The sequence below is a fragment of the Myodes glareolus genome, chromosome 18 (genome assembly GCF_982192425.1).
Source record: "Myodes glareolus chromosome 18, mMyoGla1.1, whole genome shotgun sequence".
Classification (NCBI taxonomy): Eukaryota; Metazoa; Chordata; class Mammalia; order Rodentia; family Cricetidae; genus Myodes; species Myodes glareolus.
The window spans coordinates 2,910,094-2,937,193 of NC_142043.1; positions in this window are offsets into that span (position 1 = coordinate 2,910,094).

Genomic DNA, 27,100 nt, shown 5'->3' on the forward strand with positions numbered 1-27,100 from the left:
ACACTCCATTCCCTTCGTGCAATGAATTGAAGTGTTGGAACAGACTGCATCTCTTTCATAGAAACGCATTAGTGTTTCTTGTGAATGCTTGCAAGTAGCTTAAGGCACTTTCAAAGAAAGTGATTTTCTCTGAAAGGACAGCATTTAGAAAGTGAAGCAACACTCCATTCACTTTGCACAGTGAATTGAAGTGTTGGAACAGACTGCTTCTCTTTCAGAGAAACACATGTGAGTTTCTTCCTAATGCTTGCAAGTAGCTTAAGGCACTTTCAAAGGAAAGTGATTTTCTCTGAAAGGACAGCATTTAGAAAGTGAAGCAACACTCCATTCACTTCGCACAGTGAATTCAAGTGTTGGAACAGACTGCTTCTTTTTCAGAGAAATGCATGTGAGTTTCTGTTGAAAGCTTGTAAGTAGCTCAAGGCTCTTTCAAAGGAAAGTGATTTTTTCTGAAAGGACAGCATTTAGAAAGTAAAGTAACACTCCATTCCCTTCGTGCAATGAATTGAAGTGTTGGAACAGACTGCTTCTCTTTCATAGAAACGCATTAGTGTTTCTTGTGAATGCTTGCAAGTTGCTTAAGGCACTTTCAAAGGAAAGTGATTTTCTCTGAAAGGACAGCATTTTGAAAGTGAAGCAACACTCCATTCACTTCGCACAGAGAATTGAAGTGTTGGAACAGATTGCTTCTCTTTCAGAGAAATGCATGTGAATTTCTGTTGAATGCTTGTAAGTAGCTTAAGGCACATTCAGAGGAAAGTGATTTTCTCTGAAAGGACAGCATTTCGAAAGTGAGGCTACACTCCATTCACTTTGCACAGTGAATTGAAGTGTTGGAACAGATTGCTTCTCTTTCAGAGAAACACATGTGAGTTTCTGGTGAATGCTTGTAAGTAGCTTAAGGCAATTTCAAAGGAACGTGATTTTCTCTGAAAGGACAGCATTTAGAAAGTGAAGCAACACTCCATTCACTTCGCACAGTGAATTGAAGTGTTGGAAGAGAAGGCTTCTCTTTCAGAGAAATGCACGTGAATTTCTTGTGAATGCTTGAAAGTTGCTTAAGGCACTTTCAAACAAAAGTGATTTTCTCTGAAAGGACAGGATTTATAAAGTGAAGCAACACTCCATTCACTTCGCACAGTGAATTGAAGTGTTGGAACAGACTGCTTCTCTTTCAGAGAAACGCATGTGTGTTTCCTGTGAATGCTTGTAAGTAGATTAAGGCACTTTCAAAGGAAAGTGATTTTCTCTGAAAGGACAGCATTTAGAACGTGAAGTAACATTCCATTCACTTCGCACAGTGAATTGAAGTGTTGGAACAGACTGCTTCTCTTTCAGAAAAATGCATATGAGTTTCTGTTGAATGCTTGTAAGTAGCTCAAGGCTCTTTCAAAGGAAACTGATTTTCTCTGAAAGGACAGCATTTAAAAAGTAAAGCAACACTCCATTCCCTTCGTGCAATGAATTGAAGTGTTGGAACAGACTGCTTCTCTTTCATAGAAACGCATTAGTGTTTCTTGTGAATGCTTGCAAGTAGATTAAGGCACTTTCAAAGAAAGTGATTTTCTCTGAAAGGACAGCATTTCGAAAGTGAGGCTACACTCCATTCACTTTGCACAGTGAATTGAAGTGTTGGAACAGACTGCTTCTCTTTTAGAGAAACACATGTGAGTTTCTTCCTAATGCTTGCAAGTAGCTTAAGGAACTTTCAAAGGAAAGTGATTTTCTCTGAAAGGACAGCATTTAGAAAGTGAAGCAACACTCCATTCACTTCGCACAGTGAATTAAAGTGTTGGAACAGACTGCTTCTCTTTCAGAGAAACGCATGTGAGTTTCTGGTGAATGCTTGTAAGTAGCTTAAGGCACTTTCAAAGGAAAGTGATTTTCTCTGAAAGGACAGCATTTAGAAAGTGAAGCAACACTCCATTCCTTTCGTGCAGTGAATTGAAGTGTTAGAACAGAGTGCTTCTCTTTCATATAAACGCATTAGTGTTTCTTGTGAATGCTTGCAAGTTGCTTAAGGCACTTTCAAAGGAAAGTGATTTTCTCTGAAAGGACAGCATTTAGGAAGTGAAGCAACACTCCATACACTTTGCACAGTGAATTGAAGTGTTGAAACAGACTGCTTCTCTTTCAGAGAAACGCATGTGAGCTTTTTGTGAATGCTTGAAAGTAGTTTAAGGCACTTTCAAAAGAAAGTGATTTTCTCTGAAAGGACAGAATTTAGAAAGTGAAGCAACACTCCATTCACTTCGCACAGTGAATTGAAGTGTTGGAACAGACTGCTTCTCTTTCAGAGAAATGCATGCGAGTTTCTGACGAATGCTTGTAAGTAGCTTAAGGCACTTTCAAAGGAAAGTGAATTTCTCTGAAAGGACAGCATTTAGAAAGTGAAGCAACACTCTATTCACTTCGCACAGTGAATTGAAGTGTTGGAACAGACTGCTTCTCTTTCAGAGAAACGCATGTGAGTTTCTGGTGAATGCTTGTAAGTAGCTTAAGGCACTTTTAAAGGAAAGTGATTTTCTCTGAAAGGACAGCATTTAGAAAGTGAGGCAACACTCCATTCACTTCACACAGTGAATTGAAGTTTTGGAACAGACTGCTTCTCTTTCAGAGAAACGCATGTGAGTTTCTTCCTAATGCTTGCAAGTAGCTCAAGGCACTTTCAAAGGAAAGTGATTTTCTCTGAAAGGACAGCATTTAGAAAGTGAAGCAACACTCCATTCACTTCGCACACTGAATTGAAGTGTTGGAACAGACTGCTTCTTTTTCAGAGAAATGCATGTGAGTTTCTGTTGAATGCTTGTAAGTAGCTCAAGGCTCTTTCAAAGAAAGTGATTTTTTCTGAAAGGACAGCATTTAGAAAGTAAAGTAACACTCCATTCCCTTCGTGGAATGAATTGAAGTGTTGGACCGACTGCTTCTCTTTCATAGAAACGCATTAGTGTTTCTTGTGAATGCTTGCAAGTAGCTTAAGGCACTTTCAAAGGAAAGTGATTTTCTCTGAAAGGACAGCATTTTGAAAGTGAAGCAATACTCCATTCACTTCGCACAGAGAATTGAAGTGTTGGAACAGATTGCTTCTCTTTCAGAGAAATGCATGTGAATTTCTGTTGAATGCTTGTAAGTAGCTTAAGGCACATTCAGAGGAAAGTGATTTTCTCTGAAAGGACAGCATTTCGAAAGTGAGGCTACACTCCATTCACTTCGCACAGTGAATTGAAGTGTTGGAACAGATTGCTTCTCTTTCAGAGAAACACATGTGAGTTTCTGGTGAATGCTTGTAAGTAGCTTAAGGCAATTTCAAAGGAAAGTGATTTTCTCTGAAAGGACAGCATTTAGAAAGTGAAGCAACACTCCATTCACTTCGCACAGTGAATTGAAGTGTTGGAAGAGAAGGCTTCTCTTTCAGAGAAATGCACGTGAATTTCTTGTGAATGCTTGAAAGTTGCTTAAGGCACTTTCAAACAAAAGTGATTTTCTCTGAAAGGACAGGATTTATAAAGTGAAGCAACACTCCATTCACTTCGCACAGTGAATTGAAGTGTTGAAACAGACTGCTTCTATTTCAGAGAAACGCATGTGTGTTTCCTGTGAATGCTTGTAAGTAGATTAAGGCACTTTCAAAGGAAAGTGATTTTCTCTGAACGGACAGCATTTAGAACGTGAAGTAACATTCCATTCACTTCGCACAGTGAATTGAAGTGTTGGAACAGACTGCTTCTCTTTCAGAAAAATGCATATGAGTTTCTGTTGAATGCTTGTAAGTAGCTCAAGGCTCTTTCAAAGGAAACTGATTTTCTCTGAAAGGACAGCATTTAAAAAGTAAAGCAACACTCCATTCCCTTCGTGCAATGAATTGAAGTGTTGGAACAGACTGCTTCTCTTTCATAGAAACGCATTAGTGTTTCTTGTGAATGCTTGCAAGTAGCTTAAGGCACTTTCAAAGAAAGTGATTTTCTCTGAAAGGACAGCATTTAGAAAGTGAAGCAACACTCCCTTCACTTCACACAGTGAATTGAAGTGTTGGAACAGACTGCTTCTCTTTCAGAGAAACGCATGTGAGTTTCTTCCTAATGCTTGCAAGTAGCTTAAGGCACTTTCAAAGGAAAGTGATTTTCTCTGAAAGGACAGCATTTAGAAAGTGAAGCAACACTCCATTCACTTTGCACAGTGAATTGAAATGTTGGAACAGACTGCTTCTCTTTCAGAGAAACGCATGTGAGTTTCTGGTGAATGCTTGTAAGTAGCTTAAGGAACTTTCAAAGGAAAGTGATTTTCTCTGAAAGGACAGCATTTAGAAAGTGAAGCAACACTCCATTCACTTCGCACAGTGAATTGAAGTGTTGGAACAGACTGCTTCTTTTTCAGAGAAATGCATGTGAGTTTCTGTTGAAAGCTTGTAAGTAGCTCAAGGCTCTTTCAAAGGAAAGTGATTTTTTCTGAAAGGACAGCATTTAGAAAGTAAAGTAACACTCCATTCCCTTCGTGCAATGAATTGAAGTGTTGGAACAGACTGCTTCTCTTTCATAGAAACGCATTAGTGTTTCTTGTGAATGCTTGCAAGTTGCTTAAGGCACTTTCAAAGGAAAGTGATTTTCTCTGAAAGGACAGCATTTTGAAAGTGAAGCAACACTCCATTCACTTCGCACAGAGAATTGAAGTGTTGGAACAGATTGCTTCTCTTTCAGAGAAATGCATGTGAATTTCTGTTGAATGCTTGTAAGTAGCTTAAGGCACATTCAGAGGAAAGTGATTTTCTCTGAAAGGACAGCATTTCGAAAGTGAGGCTACACTCCATTCACTTTGCACAGTGAATTGAAGTGTTGGAACAGATTGCTTCTCTTTCAGAGAAACACATGTGAGTTTCTGGTGAATGCTTGTAAGTAGCTTAAGGCAATTTCAAAGGAACGTGATTTTCTCTGAAAGGACAGCATTTAGAAAGTGAAGCAACACTCCATTCACTTCGCACAGTGAATTGAAGTGTTGGAAGAGAAGGCTTCTCTTTCAGAGAAATGCATGTGAATTTCTTGTGAATGCTTGAAAGTTGCTTAAGGCACTTTCAAACAAAAGTGATTTTCTCTGAAAGGACAGGATTTATAAAGTGAAGCAACACTCCATTCACTTCGCACAGTGAATTGAAGTGTTGGAACAGACTGCTTCTCTTTCAGAGAAACGCATGTGTGTTTCCTGTGAATGCTTGTAAGTAGATTAAGGCACTTTCAAAGGAAAGTGATTTTCTCTGAAAGGACAGCATTTAGAACGTGAAGTAACATTCCATTCACTTCGCACAGTGAATTGAAGTGTTGGAACAGACTGCTTCTCTTTCAGAAAAATAAATATGAGTTTCTGTTGAATGCTTGTAAGTAGCTCAAGGCTCTTTCAAAGGAAACTGATTTTCTCTGAAAGGACAGCATTTAAAAAGTAAAGCAACACTCCATTCCCTTCGTGCAATGAATTGAAGTGTTGGAACAGACTGCTTCTCTTTCATAGAAACGCATTAGTGTTTCTTGTGAATGCTTGCAAGTAGCTTAAGGCACTTTCAAAGAAAGTGATTTTCTCTGAAAGGACAGCATTTAGAAAGTGAAGCAACACTCCATTCACTTCGCACAGTGAATTCAAGTGTTGGAACAGACTGCTTCTTTTTCAGAGAAATGCATGTGAGTTTCTGTTGAAAGCTTGTAAGTAGCTCAAGGCTCTTTCAAAGGAAAGTGATTTTTTCTGAAAGGACAGCATTTAGAAAGTAAAGTAACACTCCATTCCCTTCGTGCAATGAATTGAAGTGTTGGAACAGACTGCTTCTCTTTCATAGAAACGCATTAGTGTTTCTTGTGAATGCTTGCAAGTTGCTTAAGGCACTTTCAAAGGAAAGTGATTTTCTCTGAAAGGACAGCATTTAGGAAGTGAAGCAACACTCCATACACTTTGCACAGTGAATTGAAGTGTTGAAACAGACTGCTTCTCTTTCAGAGAAACGCATGTGAGCTTTTTGTGAATGCTTGAAAATAGTTTAAGGCACTTTCAAAAGAAAGTGATTTTCTCTGAAAGGACAGAATTTAGAAAGTGAAGCAACACTCCATTCACTTCGCACAGTGAATTGAAGTGTTGGAACAGACTGCTTCTCTTTCAGAGAAATGCATGTGAGTTTCTGATGAATGCTTGTAAGTAGCTTAAGGCACTTTCAAAGGAAAGTGATTTTCTCTGAAAGGACAGCATTTAGAAAGTGAAGCAAAACTCTATTCACTTCGCACAGTGAATTGAAGTGTTGGAACAGACTGCTTCTCTTTCAGAGAAACGCATGTGAGTTTCTGGTGAATGCTTGTAAGTAGCTTAAGGCACTTTCAAAGGAAAGTGATTTTCTCTGAAAGGACAGCATTTAGAAAGTGAGGCAACACTCCATTCACTTCACACAGTGAATTGAAGTTTTGGAACAGACTGCTTCTCTTTCAGAGAAACGCAGGTGAGTTTCTTCCTAATGCTTGCAAGTAGCTCAAGGCACTTTCAAAGGAAAGTGATTTTCTCTGAAAGGACAGCATTTAGAAAGTGAAGCAACACTCCATTCACTTCGCACACTGAATTGAAGTGTTGGAACAGACTGCTTCTTTTTCAGAGAAATGCATGTGAGTTTCTGTTGAATGCTTGTAAGTAGCTCAAGGCTCTTTCAAAGGAAACTGATTTTTTCTGAAAGGACAGCATTTAGAAAGTAAAGTAACACTCCATTCCCTTCGTGGAATGAAGTGAAGTGTTGGAACAGACTGCTTCTCTTTCAAAGAAACGCATTAGTGTTTCTTGTGAATGCTTGCAAGTAGCTTAAGGCACTTTCAAAGGAAAGTGATTTTCTCTGAAAGGACAGCATTTTGAAAGTGAAGCAACACTCCATTCACTTCGCACAGAGAATTGAAGTGTTGGAACAGATTGCTTCTCTTTCAGAGAAATGCATGTGAATTTCTGTTGAATGCTTGTAAGTAGCTTAAGGCACATTCAGAGGAAAGTGATTTTCTCTGAAAGGACAGCATTTCGAAAGTGAGGCTACACTCCATTCACTTTGCACAGTGAATTGAAGTGTTGGAACAGATTGCTTCTCTTTCAGAGAAACACATGTGAGTTTCTGGTGAATGCTTGTAAGTAGCTTAAGGCAATTTCAAAGGAACGTGATTTTCTCTGAAAGGACAGCATTTAGAAAGTGAAGCAACACTCCATTCACTTCGCACAGTGAATTGAAGTGTTGGAAGAGAAGGCTTCTCTTTCAGAGAAATGCACGTGAATTTCTTGTGAATGCTTGAAAGTTGCTTAAGGCACTTTCAAACAAAAGTGATTTTCTCTGAAAGGACAGGATTTATAAAGTGAAGCAACACTCCATTCACTTCGCACAGTGAATTGAAGTGTTGGAACAGACTGCTTCTATTTCAGAGAAACGCATGTGTGTTTCCTGTGAATGCTTGTAAGTAGATTAAGGCACTTTCAAAGGAAAGTGATTTTCTCTGAAAGGACAGCATTTAGAACGTGAAGTAACATTCCATTCACTTCGCACAGTGAATTGAAGTGTTGGAACAGACTGCTTCTCTTTCAGAAAAATGCATATGAGTTTCTGTTGAATGCTTGTAAGTAGCTCAAGGCTCTTTCAAAGGAAACTGATTTTCTCTGAAAGGACAGCATTTAAAAAGTAAAGCAACACTCCATTCCCTTCGTGCAATGAATTGAAGTGTTGGAACAGACTGCTTCTATTTCATAGAAACGCATTAGTGTTTCTTGTGAATGCTTGCAAGTAGCTTAAGGCACTTTCAAAGAAAGTGATTTTCTCTGAAAGGACAGCATTTAGAAAGTGAAGCAACACTCCATTCACTTTGCACAGTGAATTGAAGTGTTGGAACAGACTGCTTCTCTTTCAGAGAAACGCATGTGAGTTTCTTCCTAATGCTTGCAAGTAGCTTAAGGCACTTTCAAAGGAAAGTGATTTTCTCTGAAAGGACAGCATTTAGAAAGTGAAGCAACACTCCATTCACTTCGCACAGTGAATTCAAGTGTTGGAACAGACTGCTTCTTTTTCAGAGAAATGCATGTGAGTTTCTGTTGAAAGCTTGTAAGTAGCTCAAGGCTCTTTCAAAGGAAAGTGATTTTTTCTGAAAGGACAGCATTTAGAAAGTAAAGTAACACTCCATTCCCTTCGTGCAATGAATTGAAGTGTTGGAACAGACTGCTTCTCTTTCATAGAAACGCATTAGTGTTTCTTGTGAATGCTTGCAAGTTGCTTAAGGCACTTTCAAAGGAAAGTGATTTTCTCTGAAAGGACAGCATTTAGGAAGTGAAGCAACACTCCATACACTTTGCACAGTGAATTGAAGTGTTGAAACAGACTGCTTCTCTTTCAGAGAAACGCATGTGAGCTTTTTGTGAATGCTTGAAAATAGTTTAAGGCACTTTCAAAAGAAAGTGATTTTCTCTGAAAGGACAGAATTTAGAAAGTGAAGCAACACTCCATTCACTTCGCACAGTGAATTGAAGTGTTGGAACAGACTGCTTCTCTTTCAGAGAAATGCATGTGAGTTTCTGATGAATGCTTGTAAGTAGCTTAAGGCACTTTCAAAGGAAAGTGATTTTCTCTGAAAGGACAGCATTTAGAAAGTGAAGCAAAACTCTATTCACTTCGCACAGTGAATTGAAGTGTTGGAACAGACTGCTTCTCTTTCAGAGAAACGCATGTGAGTTTCTGGTGAATGCTTGTAAGTAGCTTAAGGCACTTTCAAAGGAAAGTGATTTTCTCTGAAAGGACAGCATTTAGAAAGTGAGGCAACACTCCATTCACTTCACACAGTGAATTGAAGTTTTGGAACAGACTGCTTCTCTTTCAGAGAAACGCAGGTGAGTTTCTTCCTAATGCTTGCAAGTAGCTCAAGGCACTTTCAAAGGAAAGTGATTTTCTCTGAAAGGACAGCATTTAGAAAGTGAAGCAACACTCCATTCACTTCGCACACTGAATTGAAGTGTTGGAACAGACTGCTTCTTTTTCAGAGAAATGCATGTGAGTTTCTGTTGAATGCTTGTAAGTAGCTCAAGGCTCTTTCAAAGGAAACTGATTTTTTCTGAAAGGACAGCATTTAGAAAGTAAAGTAACACTCCATTCCCTTCGTGGAATGAAGTGAAGTGTTGGAACAGACTGCTTCTCTTTCAAAGAAACGCATTAGTGTTTCTTGTGAATGCTTGCAAGTAGCTTAAGGCACTTTCAAAGGAAAGTGATTTTCTCTGAAAGGACAGCATTTTGAAAGTGAAGCAACACTCCATTCACTTCGCACAGAGAATTGAAGTGTTGGAACAGATTGCTTCTCTTTCAGAGAAATGCATGTGAATTTCTGTTGAATGCTTGTAAGTAGCTTAAGGCACATTCAGAGGAAAGTGATTTTCTCTGAAAGGACAGCATTTCGAAAGTGAGGCTACACTCCATTCACTTTGCACAGTGAATTGAAGTGTTGGAACAGATTGCTTCTCTTTCAGAGAAACACATGTGAGTTTCTGGTGAATGCTTGTAAGTAGCTTAAGGCAATTTCAAAGGAACGTGATTTTCTCTGAAAGGACAGCATTTAGAAAGTGAAGCAACACTCCATTCACTTCGCACAGTGAATTGAAGTGTTGGAAGAGAAGGCTTCTCTTTCAGAGAAATGCACGTGAATTTCTTGTGAATGCTTGAAAGTTGCTTAAGGCACTTTCAAACAAAAGTGATTTTCTCTGAAAGGACAGGATTTATAAAGTGAAGCAACACTCCATTCACTTCGCACAGTGAATTGAAGTGTTGGAACAGACTGCTTCTATTTCAGAGAAACGCATGTGTGTTTCCTGTGAATGCTTGTAAGTAGATTAAGGCACTTTCAAAGGAAAGTGATTTTCTCTGAAAGGACAGCATTTAGAACGTGAAGTAACATTCCATTCACTTCGCACAGTGAATTGAAGTGTTGGAACAGACTGCTTCTCTTTCAGAAAAATGCATATGAGTTTCTGTTGAATGCTTGTAAGTAGCTCAAGGCTCTTTCAAAGGAAACTGATTTTCTCTGAAAGGACAGCATTTAAAAAGTAAAGCAACACTCCATTCCCTTCGTGCAATGAATTGAAGTGTTGGAACAGACTGCTTCTATTTCATAGAAACGCATTAGTGTTTCTTGTGAATGCTTGCAAGTAGCTTAAGGCACTTTCAAAGAAAGTGATTTTCTCTGAAAGGACAGCATTTAGAAAGTGAAGCAACACTCCATTCACTTTGCACAGTGAATTGAAGTGTTGGAACAGACTGCTTCTCTTTCAGAGAAACGCATGTGAGTTTCTTCCTAATGCTTGCAAGTAGCTTAAGGCACTTTCAAAGGAAAGTGATTTTCTCTGAAAGGACAGCATTTAGAAAGTGAAGCAACACTCCATTCACTTTGCACAGTGAATTGAAATGTTGGAACAGACTGCTTCTCTTTCAGAGAAACGCATGTGAGTTTCTGGTGAATGCTTGTAAGTAGCTTAAGGAACTTTCAAAGGAAAGTGATTTTCTCTGAAAGGACAGCATTTAGAAAGTGAAGCAACACTCCATTCACTTCGCACAGTGAATTGAAGTGTTGGAACAGACTGCTTCTTTTTCAGAGAAATGCATGTGAGTTTCTGTTGAAAGCTTGTAAGTAGCTCAAGGCTCTTTCAAAGGAAAGTGATTTTTTCTGAAAGGACAGCATTTAGAAAGTAAAGTAACACTCCATTCCCTTCGTGCAATGAATTGAAGTGTTGGAACAGACTGCTTCTCTTTTATAGAAACGCATTAGTGTTTCTTGTGAATGCTTGCAAGTTGCTTAAGGCACTTTCAAAGGAAAGTGATTTTCTCTGAAAGGACAGCATTTTGAAAGTGAAGCAACACTCCATTCACTTCGCACAGAGAATTGAAGTGTTGGAACAGATTGCTTCTCTTTCAGAGAAATGCATGTGAATTTCTGTTGAATGCTTGTAAGTAGCTTAAGGCACATTCAGAGGAAAGTGATTTTCTCTGAAAGGACAGCATTTCGAAAGTGAGGCTACACTCCATTCACTTTGCACAGTGAATTGAAGTGTTGGAACAGATTGCTTCTCTTTCAGAGAAACACATGTGAGTTTCTGGTGAATGCTTGTAAGTAGCTTAAGGCAATTTCAAAGGAACGTGATTTTCTCTGAAAGGACAGCATTTAGAAAGTGAAGCAACACTCCATTCACTTCGCACAGTGAATTGAAGTGTTGGAAGAGAAGGCTTCTCTTTCAGAGAAATGCATGTGAATTTCTTGTGAATGCTTGAAAGTTGCTTAAGGCACTTTCAAACAAAAGTGATTTTCTCTGAAAGGACAGGATTTATAAAGTGAAGCAACACTCCATTCACTTCGCACAGTGAATTGAAGTGTTGGAACAGACTGCTTCTATTTCAGAGAAACGCATGTGTGTTTCCTGTGAATGCTTGTAAGTAGATTAAGGCACTTTCAAAGGAAAGTGATTTTCTCTGAAAGGACAGCATTTAGAACGTGAAGTAACATTCCATTCCCTTCGCACAGTGAATTGAAGTGTTGGAACAGACTGCTTCTCTTTCAGAAAAATGCATATGAGTTTCTGTTGAATGCTTGTAAGTAGCTCAAGGCTCTTTCAAAGGAAACTGATTTTCTCTGAAAGGACAGCATTTAAAAAGTAAAGCAACACTCCATTCCCTTCGTGCAATGAATTGAAGTGTTGGAAAGGACTGCTTCTCTTTCATAGAAACGCATTAGTGTTCCTTGTGAATGCTTGCAAGTAGCTTAAGGCACTTTCAAAGAAAGTGATTTTCTCTGAAAGGACAGCATTTAGAAAGTGAAGCAACACTCCATTCACTTTGCACAGTGAATTGAAGTGTTGGAACAGACTGCTTCTCTTTCAGAGAAACGCATGTGAGTTTCTTCCTAATGCTTGCAAGTAGCTTAAGGCACTTTCAAAGGAAAGTGATTTTCTCTGAAAGGACAGCATTTAGAAAGTGAAGCAACACTCCATTCACTTTGCACAGTGAATTGAAATGTTGGAACAGACTGCTTCTCTTTCAGAGAAACGCATGTGAGTTTCTGGTGAATGCTTGTAAGTAGCTTAAGGAACTTTCAAAGGAAAGTGATTTTCTCTGAAAGGACAGCATTTAGAAAGTGAAGCAACACTCCATTCACTTCGCACAGTGAATTGAAGTGTTGGAACAGACTGCTTCTTTTTCAGAGAAATGCATGTGAGTTTCTGTTGAAAGCTTGTAAGTAGCTCAAGGCTCTTTCAAAGGAAAGTGATTTTTTCTGAAAGGACAGCATTTAGAAAGTAAAGTAACACTCCATTCCCTTCGTGCAATGAATTGAAGTGTTGGAACAGACTGCTTCTCTTTCATAGAAACGCATTAGTGTTTCTTGTGAATGCTTGCAAGTTGCTTAAGGCACTTTCAAAGGAAAGTGATTTTCTCTGAAAGGACAGCATTTTGAAAGTGAAGCAACACTCCATTCACTTCGCACAGAGAATTGAAGTGTTGGAACAGATTGCTTCTCTTTCAGAGAAATGCATGTGAATTTCTGTTGAATGCTTGTAAGTAGCTTAAGGCACATTCAGAGGAAAGTGATTTTCTCTGAAAGGACAGCATTTCGAAAGTGAGGCTACACTCCATTCACTTTGCACAGTGAATTGAAGTGTTGGAACAGATTGCTTCTCTTTCAGAGAAACACATGTGAGTTTCTGGTGAATGCTTGTAAGTAGCTTAAGGCAATTTCAAAGGAACGTGATTTTCTCTGAAAGGACAGCATTTAGAAAGTGAAGCAACACTCCATTCACTTCGCACAGTGAATTGAAGTGTTGGAAGAGAAGGCTTCTCTTTCAGAGAAATGCATGTGAATTTCTTGTGAATGCTTGAAAGTTGCTTAAGGCACTTTCAAACAAAAGTGATTTTCTCTGAAAGGACAGGATTTATAAAGTGAAGCAACACTCCATTCACTTCGCACAGTGAATTGAAGTGTTGGAACAGACTGCTTCTCTTTCAGAGAATCGCATGTGTGTTTCCTGTGAATGCTTGTAAGTAGATTAAGGCACTTTCAAAGGAAAGTGATTTTCTCTGAAAGGACAGCATTTAGAACGTGAAGTAACATTCCATTCACTTCGCACAGTGAATTGAAGTGTTGGAACAGACTGCTTCTCTTTCAGAAAAATGCATATGAGTTTCTGTTGAATGCTTGTAAGTAGCTCAAGGCTCTTTCAAAGGAAACTGATTTTCTCTGAAAGGACAGCATTTAAAAAGTAAAGCAACACTCCATTCCCTTCGTGCAATGAATTGAAGTGTTGGAACAGACTGCATCTCTTTCATAGAAACGCATTAGTGTTTCTTGTGAATGCTTGCAAGTAGCTTAAGGCACTTTCAAAGAAAGTGATTTTCTCTGAAAGGACAGCATTTAGAAAGTGAAGCAACACTCCATTCACTTTGCACAGTGAATTGAAGTGTTGGAACAGACTGCTTCTCTTTCAGAGAAACGCATGTGAGTTTCTTCCTAATGCTTGCAAGTAGCTTAAGGCACTTTCAAAGGAAAGTGATTTTCTCTGAAAGGACAGCATTTAGAAAGTGAAGCAACACTCCATTCACTTCGCACAGTGAATTCAAGTGTTGGAACAGACTGCTTCTTTTTCAGAGAAATGCATGTGAGTTTCTGTTGAAAGCTTGTAAGTAGCTCAAGGCTCTTTCAAAGGAAAGTGATTTTTTCTGAAAGGACAGCATTTAGAAAGTAAAGTAACACTCCATTCCCTTCGTGCAATGAATTGAAGTGTTGGAACAGACTGCTTCTCTTTCATAGAAACGCATTAGTGTTTCTTGTGAATGCTTGCAAGTTGCTTAAGGCACTTTCAAAGGAAAGTGATTTTCTCTGAAAGGACAGCATTTAGGAAGTGAAGCAACACTCCATACACTTTGCACAGTGAATTGAAGTGTTGAAACAGACTGCTTCTCTTTCAGAGAAACGCATGTGAGCTTTTTGTTAATGCTTGAAAATAGTTTAAGGCACTTTCAAAAGAAAGTGATTTTCTCTGAAAGGACAGAATTTAGAAAGTGAAGCAACACTCCATTCACTTCGCACAGTGAATTGAAGTGTTGGAACAGACTGCTTCTCTTTCAGAGAAATGCATGTGAGTTTCTGATGAATGCTTGTAAGTAGCTTAAGGCACTTTCAAAGGAAAGTGATTTTCTCTGAAAGGACAGCATTTAGAAAGTGAAGCAACACTCTATTCACTTCGCACAGTGAATTGAAGTGTTGGAACAGACTGCTTCTCTTTCAGAGAAACGCATGTGAGTTTCTGGTGAATGCTTGTAAGTAGCTTAAGGCACTTTCAAAGGAAAGTGATTTTCTCTGAAAGGACAGCATTTAGAAAGTGAGGCAACACTCCATTCACTTCACACAGTGAATTGAAGTTTTGGAACAGACTGCTTCTCTTTCAGAGAAACGCAGGTGAGTTTCTTCCTAATGCTTGCAAGTAGCTCAAGGCACTTTCAAAGGAAAGTGATTTTCTCTGAAAGGACAGCATTTAGAAAGTGAAGCAACACTCCATTCACTTCGCACAGTGAATTGAAGTGTTTCAACAGACTGCTTCTATTTCAGAGAAACGCATGTGTGTTTCCTGTGAATGCTTGAAAGTAGCTTAAGGAACTTTCAAAGGAAAGTGATTTTCTCTGAAAGGACAGCATTTAGAAAGTGAAGCAACACTCCATTCACTTCGCACAGTGAATTGAAGTGTTGGAACAGACTGCTTCTTTTTCAGAGAAATGCATGTGAGTTTCTGTTGAAAGCTTGTAAGTAGCTCAAGGCTCTTTCAAAGGAAAGTGATTTTTTCTGAAAGGACAGCATTTAGAAAGTAAAGTAACACTCCATTCCCTTCGTGCAATGAATTGAAGTGTTGGAACAGACTGCTTCTCTTTCATAGAAACGCATTAGTGTTTCTTGTGAATGCTTGCAAGTTGCTTAAGGCACTTTCAAAGGAAAGTGATTTTCTCTGAAAGGACAGCATTTTGAAAGTGAAGCAACACTCCATTCACTTCGCACAGAGAATTGAAGTGTTGGAACAGATTGCTTCTCTTTCAGAGAAATGCATGTGAATTTCTTTTGAATGCTTGTAAGTAGCTTAAGGCACATTCAGAGGAAAGTGATTTTCTCTGAAAGGACAGCATTTCGAAAGTGAGGCTACACTCCATTCACTTTGCACAGTGAATTGAAGTGTTGGAACAGATTGCTTCTCTTTCAGAGAAACACATGTGAGTTTCTGGTGAATGCTTGTAAGTAGCTTAAGGCAATTTCAAAGGAACGTGATTTTCTCTGAAAGGACAGCATTTAGAAAGTGAAGCAACACTCCATTCACTTCGCACAGTGAATTGAAGTGTTGGAAGAGAAGGCTTCTCTTTCAGAGAAATGCACGTGAATTTCTTGTGAATGCTTGAAAGTTGCTTAAGGCACTTTCAAACAAAAGTGATTTTCTCTGAAAGGACAGGATTTATAAAGTGAAGCAACACTCCATTCACTTCGCACAGTGAATTGAAGTGTTGGAACAGACTGCTTCTCTTTCAGAGAAACGCATGTGTGTTTCCTGTGAATGCTTGTAAGTAGATTAAGGCACTTTCAAAGGAAAGTGATTTTCTCTGAAAGGACAGCATTTAGAACGTGAAGTAACATTCCATTCACTTCGCACAGTGAATTGAAGTGTTGGAACAGACTGCTTCTCTTTCAGAAAAATGCATATGAGTTTCTGTTGAATGCTTGTAAGTAGCTCAAGGCTCTTTCAAAGGAAACTGATTTTCTCTGAAAGGACAGCATTTAAAAAGTAAAGCAACACTCCATTCCCTTCGTGCAATGAATTGAAGTGTTGGAACAGACTGCTTCTCTTTCATAGAAACGCATTAGTGTTTCTTGTGAATGCTTGCAAGTAGATTAAGGCACTTTCAAAGAAAGTGATTTTCTCTGAAAGGACAGCATTTAGAAAGTGAAGCAACACTCCATTCACAATGCACAGTGAATTGAAGTGTTGGAACAGACTGCTTCTCTTTCAGAGAAACGCATGTGAGTTTCTTCCTAATGCTTGCAAGTAGCTTAAGGCACTTTCAAAGGAAAGTGATTTTCTCTGAAAGGACAGCATTTAGAAAGTGAAGCAACACTCCATTCACTTCGCACAGTGAATTGAAGTGTTTCAACAGACTGCTTCTATTTCAGAGAAACGCATGTGTGTTTCCTGTGAATGCTTGAAAGTAGCTTAAGGAACTTTCAAAGGAAAGTGATTTTCTCTGAAAGGACAGCATTTAGAAAGTGAAGTAACATTCCATTCACTTTGCACAGTGAATTGAAGTGTTGGAACAGACTGCTTCTCTTTCAGAGAAATGCATATGAGTTTCTGTTGAATGCTTGTAAGTAGCTCAAGGCTCTTTCAAAGGAAAGTGATTTTTTCTGAAAAGACAGCATTTAAAAAATAAAGCAACACTCCATTCCCTTCGTGCAATGAATTGAAGTGTTGGAACAGACTGCTTCTCTTTCATAGAAACGCATTAGTGTTTCTTGTGAATGCTTGCAAGTAGCTTAAGGCACTTTCAAAGGAAAGTGATTTTCTCTGAAAGGACAGCATTTAGAAAGTGAAGCAACACTCCATTCACTTCGCACAGAGAATTGAAGTGTTGGAACAGACTGCTTCTCTTTCAGAGAAATGCATGTGAGTTTCTGTTGAATGCTTGTAAGTAGCTTAAGGCACTTTCAAAGGAAAGTGATTTTCTCTGAAAGGAAAGCATTTAGAAAGTGAAGCAACACTCCATTCACTTTGCACAGTGAATTGAAGTGTTGGAACAGACTGCTTCTCTTTTAGAGAAACACATGTGAGTTTCTTCCTAATGCTTGCAAGTAGCTTAAGGAACTTTCAAAGGAAAGTGATTTTCTCTGAAAGGACAGCATTTAGAAAGTGAAGCAACACTCCATTCACTTCGCACAGTGAATTAAAGTGTTGGAACAGACTGCTTCTCTTTCAGAGAAACGCATGTGAGTTTCTGGTGAATGCTTGTAAGTAGCTTAAGGCACTTTCAAAGGAAAGTGATTTTCTCTGAAAGGACAGCATTTAGAAAGTGAAGCAACACTCCATTCCTTTCGTGCAGTGAATTGAAGTGTTAGAACAGAGTGCTTCTCTTTCATATAAACGCATTAGTGTTTCTTGTGAATGCTTGCAAGTTGCTTAAGGCACTTTCAAAGGAAAGTGATTTTCTCTGAAAGGACAGCATTTAGGAAGTGAAGCAACTCTCCATACACTTTGCACAGTGAATTGAAGTGTTGAAACAGACTGCTTCTCTTTCAGAGAAACGCATGTGAGCTTTTTGTGAATGCTTGAAAGTAGTTTAAGGCACTTTCAAAAGAAAGTGATTTTCTCTGAAAGGACAGAATTTAGAAAGTGAAGCAACACTCCATTCACTTCGCACAGTGAATTGAAGTGTTGGAACAGACTGCTTCTCTTTCAGAGAAATGCATGCGAGTTTCTGACGAATGCTTGTAAGTAGCTTAAGGCACTTTCAAAGGAAAGTGAATTTCTCTGAAAGGACAGCATTTAGAAAGTGAAGCAACACTCTATTCACTTCGCACAGTGAATTGAAGTGTTGGAACAGACTGCTTCTCTTTCAGAGAAACGCATGTGAGTTTCTGGTGAATGCTTGTAAGTAGCTTAAGGCACTTTTAAAGGAAAGTGATTTTCTCTGAAAGGACAGCATTTAGAAAGTGAGGCAACACTCCATTCACTTCACACAGTGAATTGAAGTTTTGGAACAGACTGCTTCTCTTTCAGAGAAACGCATGTGAGTTTCTTCCTAATGCTTGCAAGTAGCTCAAGGCACTTTCAAAGGAAAGTGATTTTCTCTGAAAGGACAGCATTTAGAAAGTGAAGCAACACTCCATTCACTTCGCACACTGAATTGAAGTGTTGGAACAGACTGCTTCTTTTTCAGAGAAATGCATGTGAGTTTCTGTTGAATGCTTGTAAGTAGCTCAAGGCTCTTTCAAAGGAAAGTGATTTTTTCTGAAAGGACAGCATTTAGAAAGTAAAGTAACACTCCATTCCCTTCGTGGAATGAATTGAAGTGTTGGAACAGACTGCTTCTCTTTCATAGAAACGCATTAGTGTTTCTTGTGAATGCTTGCAAGTAGCTTAAGGCACTTTCAAAGGAAAGTGATTTTCTCTGAAAGGACAGCATTTTGAAAGTGAAGCAATACTCCATTCACTTCGCACAGAGAATTGAAGTGTTGGAACAGATTGCTTCTCTTTCAGAGAAATGCATGTGAATTTCTGTTGAATGCTTGTAAGTAGCTTAAGGCACATTCAGAGGAAAGTGATTTTCTCTGAAAGGACAGCATTTCGAAAGTGAGGCTACACTCCATTCACTTTGCACAGTGAATTGAAGTGTTGGAACAGATTGCTTCTCTTTCAGAGAAACACATGTGAGTTTCTGGTGAATGCTTGTAAGTAGCTTAAGGCAATTTCAAAGGAAAGTGATTTTCTCTGAAAGGACAGCATTTAGAAAGTGAAGCAACACTCCATTCACTTCGCACAGTGAATTGAAGTGTTGGAAGAGAAGGCTTCTCTTTCAGAGAAATGCACGTGAATTTCTTGTGAATGCTTGAAAGTTGCTTAAGGCACTTTCAAACAAAAGTGATTTTCTCTGAAAGGACAGGATTTATAAAGTGAAGCAACACTCCATTCACTTCGCACAGTGAATTGAAGTGTTGGAACAGACTGCTTCTATTTCAGAGAAACGCATGTGTGTTTCCTGTGAATGCTTGTAAGTAGATTAAGGCACTTTCAAAGGAAAGTGATTTTCTCTGAACGGACAGCATTTAGAACGTGAAGTAACATTCCATTCACTTCGCACAGTGAATTGAAGTGTTGGAACAGACTGCTTCTCTTTCAGAAAAATGCATATGAGTTTCTGTTGAATGCTTGTAAGTAGCTCAAGGCTCTTTCAAAGGAAACTGATTTTCTCTGAAAGGACAGCATTTAAAAAGTAAAGCAACACTCCATTCCCTTCGTGCAATGAATTGAAGTGTTGGAACAGACTGCTTCTCTTTCATAGAAACGCATTAGTGTTTCTTGTGAATGCTTGCAAGTAGCTTAAGGCACTTTCAAAGAAAGTGATTTTCTCTGAAAGGACAGCATTTAGAAAGTGAAGCAACACTCCATTCACTTTGCACAGTGAATTGAAGTGTTGGAACAGACTGCTTCTCTTTCAGAGAAACGCATGTGAGTTTCTTCCTAATGCTTGCAAGTAGCTTAAGGCACTTTCAAAGGAAAGTGATTTTCTCTGAAAGGACAGCATTTAGAAAGTGAAGCAACACTCCATTCACTTTGCACAGTGAATTGAAATGTTGGAACAGACTGCTTCTCTTTCAGAGAAACGCATGTGAGTTTCTGGTGAATGCTTGTAAGTAGCTTAAGGAACTTTCAAAGGAAAGTGATTTTCTCTGAAAGGACAGCATTTAGAAAGTGAAGCAACACTCCATTCACTTCGCACAGTGAATTGAAGTGTTGGAACAGACTGCTTCTTTTTCAGAGAAATGCATGTGAGTTTCTGTTGAAAGCTTGTAAGTAGCTCAAGGCTCTTTCAAAGGAAAGTGATTTTTTCTGAAAGGACAGCATTTAGAAAGTAAAGTAACACTCCATTCCCTTCGTGCAATGAATTGAAGTGTTGGAACAGACTGCTTCTCTTTCATAGAAACGCATTAGTGTTTCTTGTGAATGCTTGCAAGTTGCTTAAGGCACTTTCAAAGGAAAGTGATTTTCTCTGAAAGGACAGCATTTTGAAAGTGAAGCAACACTCCATTCACTTCGCACAGAGAATTGAAGTGTTGGAACAGATTGCTTCTCTTTCAGAGAAATGCATGTGAATTTCTGTTGAATGCTTGTAAGTAGCTTAAGGCACATTCAGAGGAAAGTGATTTTCTCTGAAAGGACAGCATTTCGAAAGTGAGGCTACACTCCATTCACTTTGCACAGTGAATTGAAGTGTTGGAACAGATTGCTTCTCTTTCAGAGAAACACATGTGAGTTTCTGGTGAATGCTTGTAAGTAGCTTAAGGCAATTTCAAAGGAACGTGATTTTCTCTGAAAGGACAGCATTTAGAAAGTGAAGCAACACTCCATTCACTTCGCACAGTGAATTGAAGTGTTGGAAGAGAAGGCTTCTCTTTCAGAGAAATGCATGTGAATTTCTTGTGAATGCTTGAAAGTTGCTTAAGGCACTTTCAAACAAAAGTGATTTTCTCTGAAAGGACAGGATTTATAAAGTGAAGCAACACTCCATTCACTTCGCACAGTGAATTGAAGTGTTGGAACAGACTGCTTCTCTTTCAGAGAAACGCATGTGTGTTTCCTGTGAATGCTTGTAAGTAGATTAAGGCACTTTCAAAGGAAAGTGATTTTCTCTGAAAGGACAGCATTTAGAACGTGAAGTAACATTCCATTCACTTCGCACAGTGAATTGAAGTGTTGGAACAGACTGCTTCTCTTTCAGAAAAATGCATATGAGTTTCTGTTGAATGCTTGTAAGTAGCTCAAGGCTCTTTCAAAGGAAACTGATTTTCTCTGAAAGGACAGCATTTAAAAAGTAAAGCAACACTCCATTCCCTTCGTGCAATGAATTGAAGTGTTGGAACAGACTGCTTCTCTTTCATAGAAACGCATTAGTGTTTCTTGTGAATGCTTGCAAGTAGCTTAAGGCACTTTCAAAGAAAGTGATTTTCTCTGAAAGGACAGCATTTAGAAAGTGAAGCAACACTCCATTCACTTTGCACAGTGAATTGAAGTGTTGGAACAGACTGCTTCTCTTTCAGAGAAACGCATGTGAGTTTCTTCCTAATGCTTGCAAGTAGCTTAAGGCACTTTCAAAGGAAAGTGATTTTCTCTGAAAGGACAGCATTTAGAAAGTGAAGCAACACTCCATTCACTTCGCACAGTGAATTCAAGTGTTGGAACAGACTGCTTCTTTTTCAGAGAAATGCATGTGAGTTTCTGTTGAAAGCTTGTAAGTAGCTCAAGGCTCTTTCAAAGGAAAGTGATTTTTTCTGAAAGGACAGCATTTAGAAAGTAAAGTAACACTCCATTCCCTTCGTGCAATGAATTGAAGTGTTGGAACAGACTGCTTCTCTTTCATAGAAACGCATTTGTGTTTCTTGTGAATGCTTGCAAGTTGCTTAAGGCACTTTCAAAGGAAAGTGATTTTCTCTGAAAGGACAGCATTTAGGAAGTGAAGCAACACTCCATACACTTTGCACAGTGAATTGAAGTGTTGAAACAGACTGCTTCTCTTTCAGAGAAACGCATGTGAGCTTTTTGTGAATGCTTGAAAATAGTTTAAGGCACTTTCAAAAGAAAGTGATTTTCTCTGAAAGGACAGAATTTAGAAAGTGAAGCAACACTCCATTCACTTCGCACAGTGAATTGAAGTGTTGGAACAGACTGCTTCTCTTTCAGAGAAATGCATGTGAGTTTCTGATGAATGCTTGTAAGTAGCTTAAGGCACTTTCAAAGGAAAGTGATTTTCTCTGAAAGGACAGCATTTAGAAAGTGAAGCAAAACTCTATTCACTTCGCACAGTGAATTGAAGTGTTGGAACAGACTGCTTCTTTTTCAGAGAAACGCATGTGAGTTTCTGGTGAATGCTTGTAAGTAGCTTAAGGCACTTTCAAAGGAAAGTGATTTTCTCTGAAAGGACAGCATTTAGAAAGTGAGGCAACACTCCATTCACTTCACACAGTGAATTGAAGTTTTGGAACAGACTGCTTCTCTTTCAGAGAAACGCAGGTGAGTTTCTTCCTAATGCTTGCAAGTAGCTCAAGGCACTTTCAAAGGAAAGTGATTTTCTCTGAAAGGACAGCATTTAGAAAGTGAAGCAACACTCCATTCACTTCGCACACTGAATTGAAGTGTTGGAACAGACTGCTTCTTTTTCAGAGAAATGCATGTGAGTTTCTGTTGAATGCTTGTAAGTAGCTCAAGGCTCTTTCAAAGGAAAGTGATTTTTTCTGAAAGGACAGCATTTAGAAAGTAAAGTAACACTCCATTCCCTTCGTGGAATGAATTGAAGTGTTGGAACAGACTGCTTCTCTTTCAAAGAAACGCATTAGTGTTTCTTGTGAATGCTTGCAAGTAGCTTAAGGCACTTTCAAAGGAAAGTGATTTTCTCTGAAAGGACAGCATTTTGAAAGTGAAGCAACACTCCATTCACTTCGCACAGAGAATTGAAGTGTTGGAACAGATTGCTTCTCTTTCAGAGAAATGCATGTGAATTTCTGTTGAATGCTTGTAAGTAGCTTAAGGCACATTCAGAGGAAAGTGATTTTCTCTGAAAGGACAGCATTTCGAAAGTGAGGCTACACTCCATTCACTTTGCACAGTGAATTGAAGTGTTGGAACAGATTGCTTCTCTTTCAGAGAAACACATGTGAGTTTCTGGTGAATGCTTGTAAGTAGCTTAAGGCAATTTCAAAGGAACGTGATTTTCTCTGAAAGGACAGCATTTAGAAAGTGAAGCAACACTCCATTCACTTCGCACAGTGAATTGAAGTGTTGGAAGAGAAGGCTTCTCTTTCAGAGAAATGCACGTGAATTTCTTGTGAATGCTTGAAAGTTGCTTAAGGCACTTTCAAACAAAAGTGATTTTCTCTGAAAGGACAGGATTTATAAAGTGAAGCAACACTCCATTCACTTCGCACAGTGAATTGAAGTGTTGGAACAGACTGCTTCTATTTCAGAGAAACGCATGTGTGTTTCCTGTGAATGCTTGTAAGTAGATTAAGGCACTTTCAAAGGAAAGTGATTTTCTCTGAAAGGACAGCATTTAGAACGTGAAGTAACATTCCATTCACTTCGCACAGTGAATTGAAGTGTTGGAACAGACTGCTTCTCTTTCAGAAAAATGCATATGAGTTTCTGTTGAATGCTTGTAAGTAGCTCAAGGCTCTTTCAAAGGAAACTGATTTTCTCTGAAAGGACAGCATTTAAAAAGTAAAGCAACACTCCATTCCCTTCGTGCAATGAATTGAAGTGTTGGAACAGACTGCTTCTCTTTCATAGAAACGCATTAGTGTTTCTTGTGAATGCTTGCAAGTAGCTTAAGGCACTTTCAAAGAAAGTGATTTTCTCTGAAAGGACAGCATTTAGAAAGTGAAGCAACACTCCATTCACTTTGCACAGTGAATTGAAGTGTTGGAACAGACTGCTTCTCTTTCAGAGAAACGCATGTGAGTTTCTTCCTAATGCTTGCAAGTAGCTTAAGGCACTTTCAAAGGAAAGTGATTTTCTCTGAAAGGACAGCATTTAGAAAGTGAAGCAACACTCCATTCACTTTGCACAGTGAATTGAAATGTTGGAACAGACTGCTTCTCTTTCAGAGAAACACATGTGAGTTTCTGGTGAATGCTTGTAAGTAGCTTAAGGAACTTTCAAAGGAAAGTGATTTTCTCTGAAAGGACAGCATTTAGAAAGTGAAGCAACACTCCATTCACTTCGCACAGTGAATTGAAGTGTTGGAACAGACTGCTTCTTTTTCAGAGAAATGCATGTGAGTTTCTGTTGAAAGCTTGTAAGTAGCTCAAGGCTCTTTCAAAGGAAAGTGATTTTTTCTGAAAGGACAGCATTTAGAAAGTAAAGTAACACTCCATTCCCTTCGTGCAATGAATTGAAGTGTTGGAACAGACTGCTTCTCTTTCATAGAAACGCATTAGTGTTTCTTGTGAATGCTTGCAAGTTGCTTAAGGCACTTTCAAAGGAAAGTGATTTTCTCTGAAAGGACAGCATTTTGAAAGTGAAGCAACACTCCATTCACTTCGCACAGAGAATTGAAGTGTTGGAACAGATTGCTTCTCTTTCAGAGAAATGCATGTGAATTTCTGTTGAATGCTTGTAAGTAGCTTAAGGCACATTCAGAGGAAAGTGATTTTCTCTGAAAGGACAGCATTTCGAAAGTGAGGCTACACTCCATTCACTTTGCACAGTGAATTGAAGTGTTGGAACAGATTGCTTCTCTTTCAGAGAAACACATGTGAGTTTCTGGTGAATGCTTGTAAGTAGCTTAAGGCAATTTCAAAGGAACGTGATTTTCTCTGAAAGGACAGCATTTAGAAAGTGAAGCAACACTCCATTCACTTCGCACAGTGAATTGAAGTGTTGGAAGAGAAGGCTTCTCTTTCAGAGAAATGCATGTGAATTTCTTGTGAATGCTTGAAAGTTGCTTAAGGCACTTTCAAACAAAAGTGATTTTCTCTGAAAGGACAGGATTTATAAAGTGAAGCAACACTCCATTCACTTCGCACAGTGAATTGAAGTGTTGGAACAGACTGCTTCTCTTTCAGAGAAACGCATGTGTGTTTCCTGTGAATGCTTGTAAGTAGATTAAGGCACTTTCAAAGGAAAGTGATTTTCTCTGAAAGGACAGCATTTAGAACGTGAAGTAACATTCCATTCACTTCGCACAGTGAATTGAAGTGTTGGAACAGACTGCTTCTCTTTCAGAAAAATGCATATGAGTTTCTGTTGAATGCTTGTAAGTAGCTCAAGGCTCTTTCAAAGGAAACTGATTTTCTCTGAAAGGACAGCAATTAAAAAGTAAAGCAACACTCCATTCCCTTCGTGCAATGAATTGAAGTGTTGGAACAGACTGCTTCTCTTTCATAGAAACGCATTAGTGTTTCTTGTGAATGCTTGCAAGTAGCTTAAGGCACTTTCAAAGAAAGTGATTTTCTCTGAAAGGACAGCATTTAGAAAGTGAAGCAACACTCCATTCACTTTGCACAGTGAATTGAAGTGTTGGAACAGACTGCTTCTCTTTCAGAGAAACGCATGTGAGTTTCTTCCTAATGCTTGCAAGTAGCTTAAGGCACTTTCAAAGGAAAGTGATTTTCTCTGAAAGGACAGCATTTAGAAAGTGAAGCAACACTCCATTCACTTCGCACAGTGAATTCAAGTGTTGGAACAGACTGCTTCTTTTTCAGAGAAATGCATGTGAGTTTCTGTTGAAAGCTTGTAAGTAGCTCAAGGCTCTTTCAAAGGAAAGTGATTTTTTCTGAAAGGACAGCATTTAGAAAGTAAAGTAACACTCCATTCCCTTCGTGCAATGAATTGAAGTGTTGGAACAGACTGCTTCTATTTCAGAGAAACGCATTAGTGTTTCTTGTGAATGCTTGCAAGTTGCTTAAGGCACTTTCAAAGGAAAGTGATTTTCTCTGAAAGGACAGCATTTAGGAAGTGAAGCAACACTCCATACACTTTGCACAGTGAATTGAAGTGTTGAAACAGACTGCTTCTCTTTCAGAGAAACGCATGTGAGCTTTTTGTGAATGCTTGAAAATAGTTTAAGGCACTTTCAAAAGAAAGTGATTTTCTCTGAAAGGACAGAATTTAGAAAGTGAAGCAACACTCCATTCACTTCGCACAGTGAATTGAAGTGTTGGAACAGACTGCTTCTCTTTCAGAGAAATGCATGTGAGTTTCTGGTGAATGCTTGTAAGTAGCTTAAGGCACTTTCAAAGGAAAGTGATTTTCTCTGAAAGGACAGCATTTAGAAAGTGAAGCAACACTCTATTCACTTCGCACAGTGAATTGAAGTGTTGGAACAGACTGCTTCTCTTTCAGAGAAACGCATGTGAGTTTCTGGTGAATGCTTGTAAGTAGCTTAAGGCACTTTCAAAGGAAAGTGATTTTCTCTGAAAGGACAGCATTTAGAAAGTGAGGCAACACTCCATTCACTTCACACAGTGAATTGAAGTTTTGGAACAGACTGCTTCTCTTTCAGAGAAACGCAGGTGAGTTTCTTCCTAATGCTTGCAAGTAGCTCAAGGCACTTTCAAAGGAAAGTGATTTTCTCTGAAAGGACAGCATTTAGAAAGTGAAGCAACACTCCATTCACTTCGCACAGTGAATTGAAGTGTTTCAACAGACTGCTTCTATTTCAGAGAAACGCATGTGTGTTTCCTGTGAATGCTTGAAAGTAGCTTAAGGAACTTTCAAAGGAAAGTGATTTTCTCTGAAAGGACAGCATTTAGAAAGTGAAGTAACATTCCATTCACTTTGCACAGTGAATTGAAGTGTTGGAACAGACTGCTTCTCTTTCAGAGAAATGCATATGAGTTTCTGTTGAATGCTTGTAAGTAGCTCAAGGCTCTTTCAAAGGAAAGTGATTTTTTCTGAAAAGACAGCATTTAGAAAATAAAGCAACACTCCATTCCCTTCGTGCAATGAATTGAAGTGTTGGAACAGACTGCTTCTCTTTCATAGAAACGCATTAGTGTTTCTTGTGAATGCTTGCAAGTAGCTTAAGGCACTTTCAAAGGAAAGTGATTTTCTCTGAAAGGACAGCATTTAGAAAGTGAAGCAACACTCCATTCACTTCGCACAGAGAATTGAAGTGTTGGAACAGACTGCTTCTCTTTCAGAGAAATGCATGTGAGTTTCTGTTGAATGCTTGTAAGTAGCTTAAGGCACTTTCAAAGGAAAGTGATTTTCTCTGAAAGGAAAGCATTTAGAAAGTGAAGCAACACTCCATTCACTTTGCACAGTGAATTGAAGTGTTGGAACAGACTGCTTCTCTTTTAGAGAAACACATGTGAGTTTCTTCCTAATGCTTGCAAGTAGCTTAAGGAACTTTCAAAGGAAAGTGATTTTCTCTGAAAGGACAGCATTTAGAAAGTGAAGCAACACTCCATTCACTTCGCACAGTGAATTAAAGTGTTGGAACAGAATGCTTCTCTTTCAGAGAAACGCATGTGAGTTTCTGGTGAATGCTTGTAAGTAGCTTAAGGCACTTTCAAAGGAAAGTGATTTTCTCTGAAAGGACAGCATTTAGAAAGTGAAGCAACACTCCATTCCTTTCGTGCAGTGAATTGAAGTGTTAGAACAGAGTGCTTCTCTTTCATATAAACGCATTAGTGTTTCTTGTGAATGCTTGCAAGTTGCTTAAGGCACTTTCAAAGGAAAGTGATTTTCTCTGAAAGGACAGCATTTAGGAAGTGAAGCAACACTCCATACACTTTGCACAGTGAATTGAAGTGTTGAAACAGACTGCTTCTCTTTCAGAGAAACGCATGTGAGC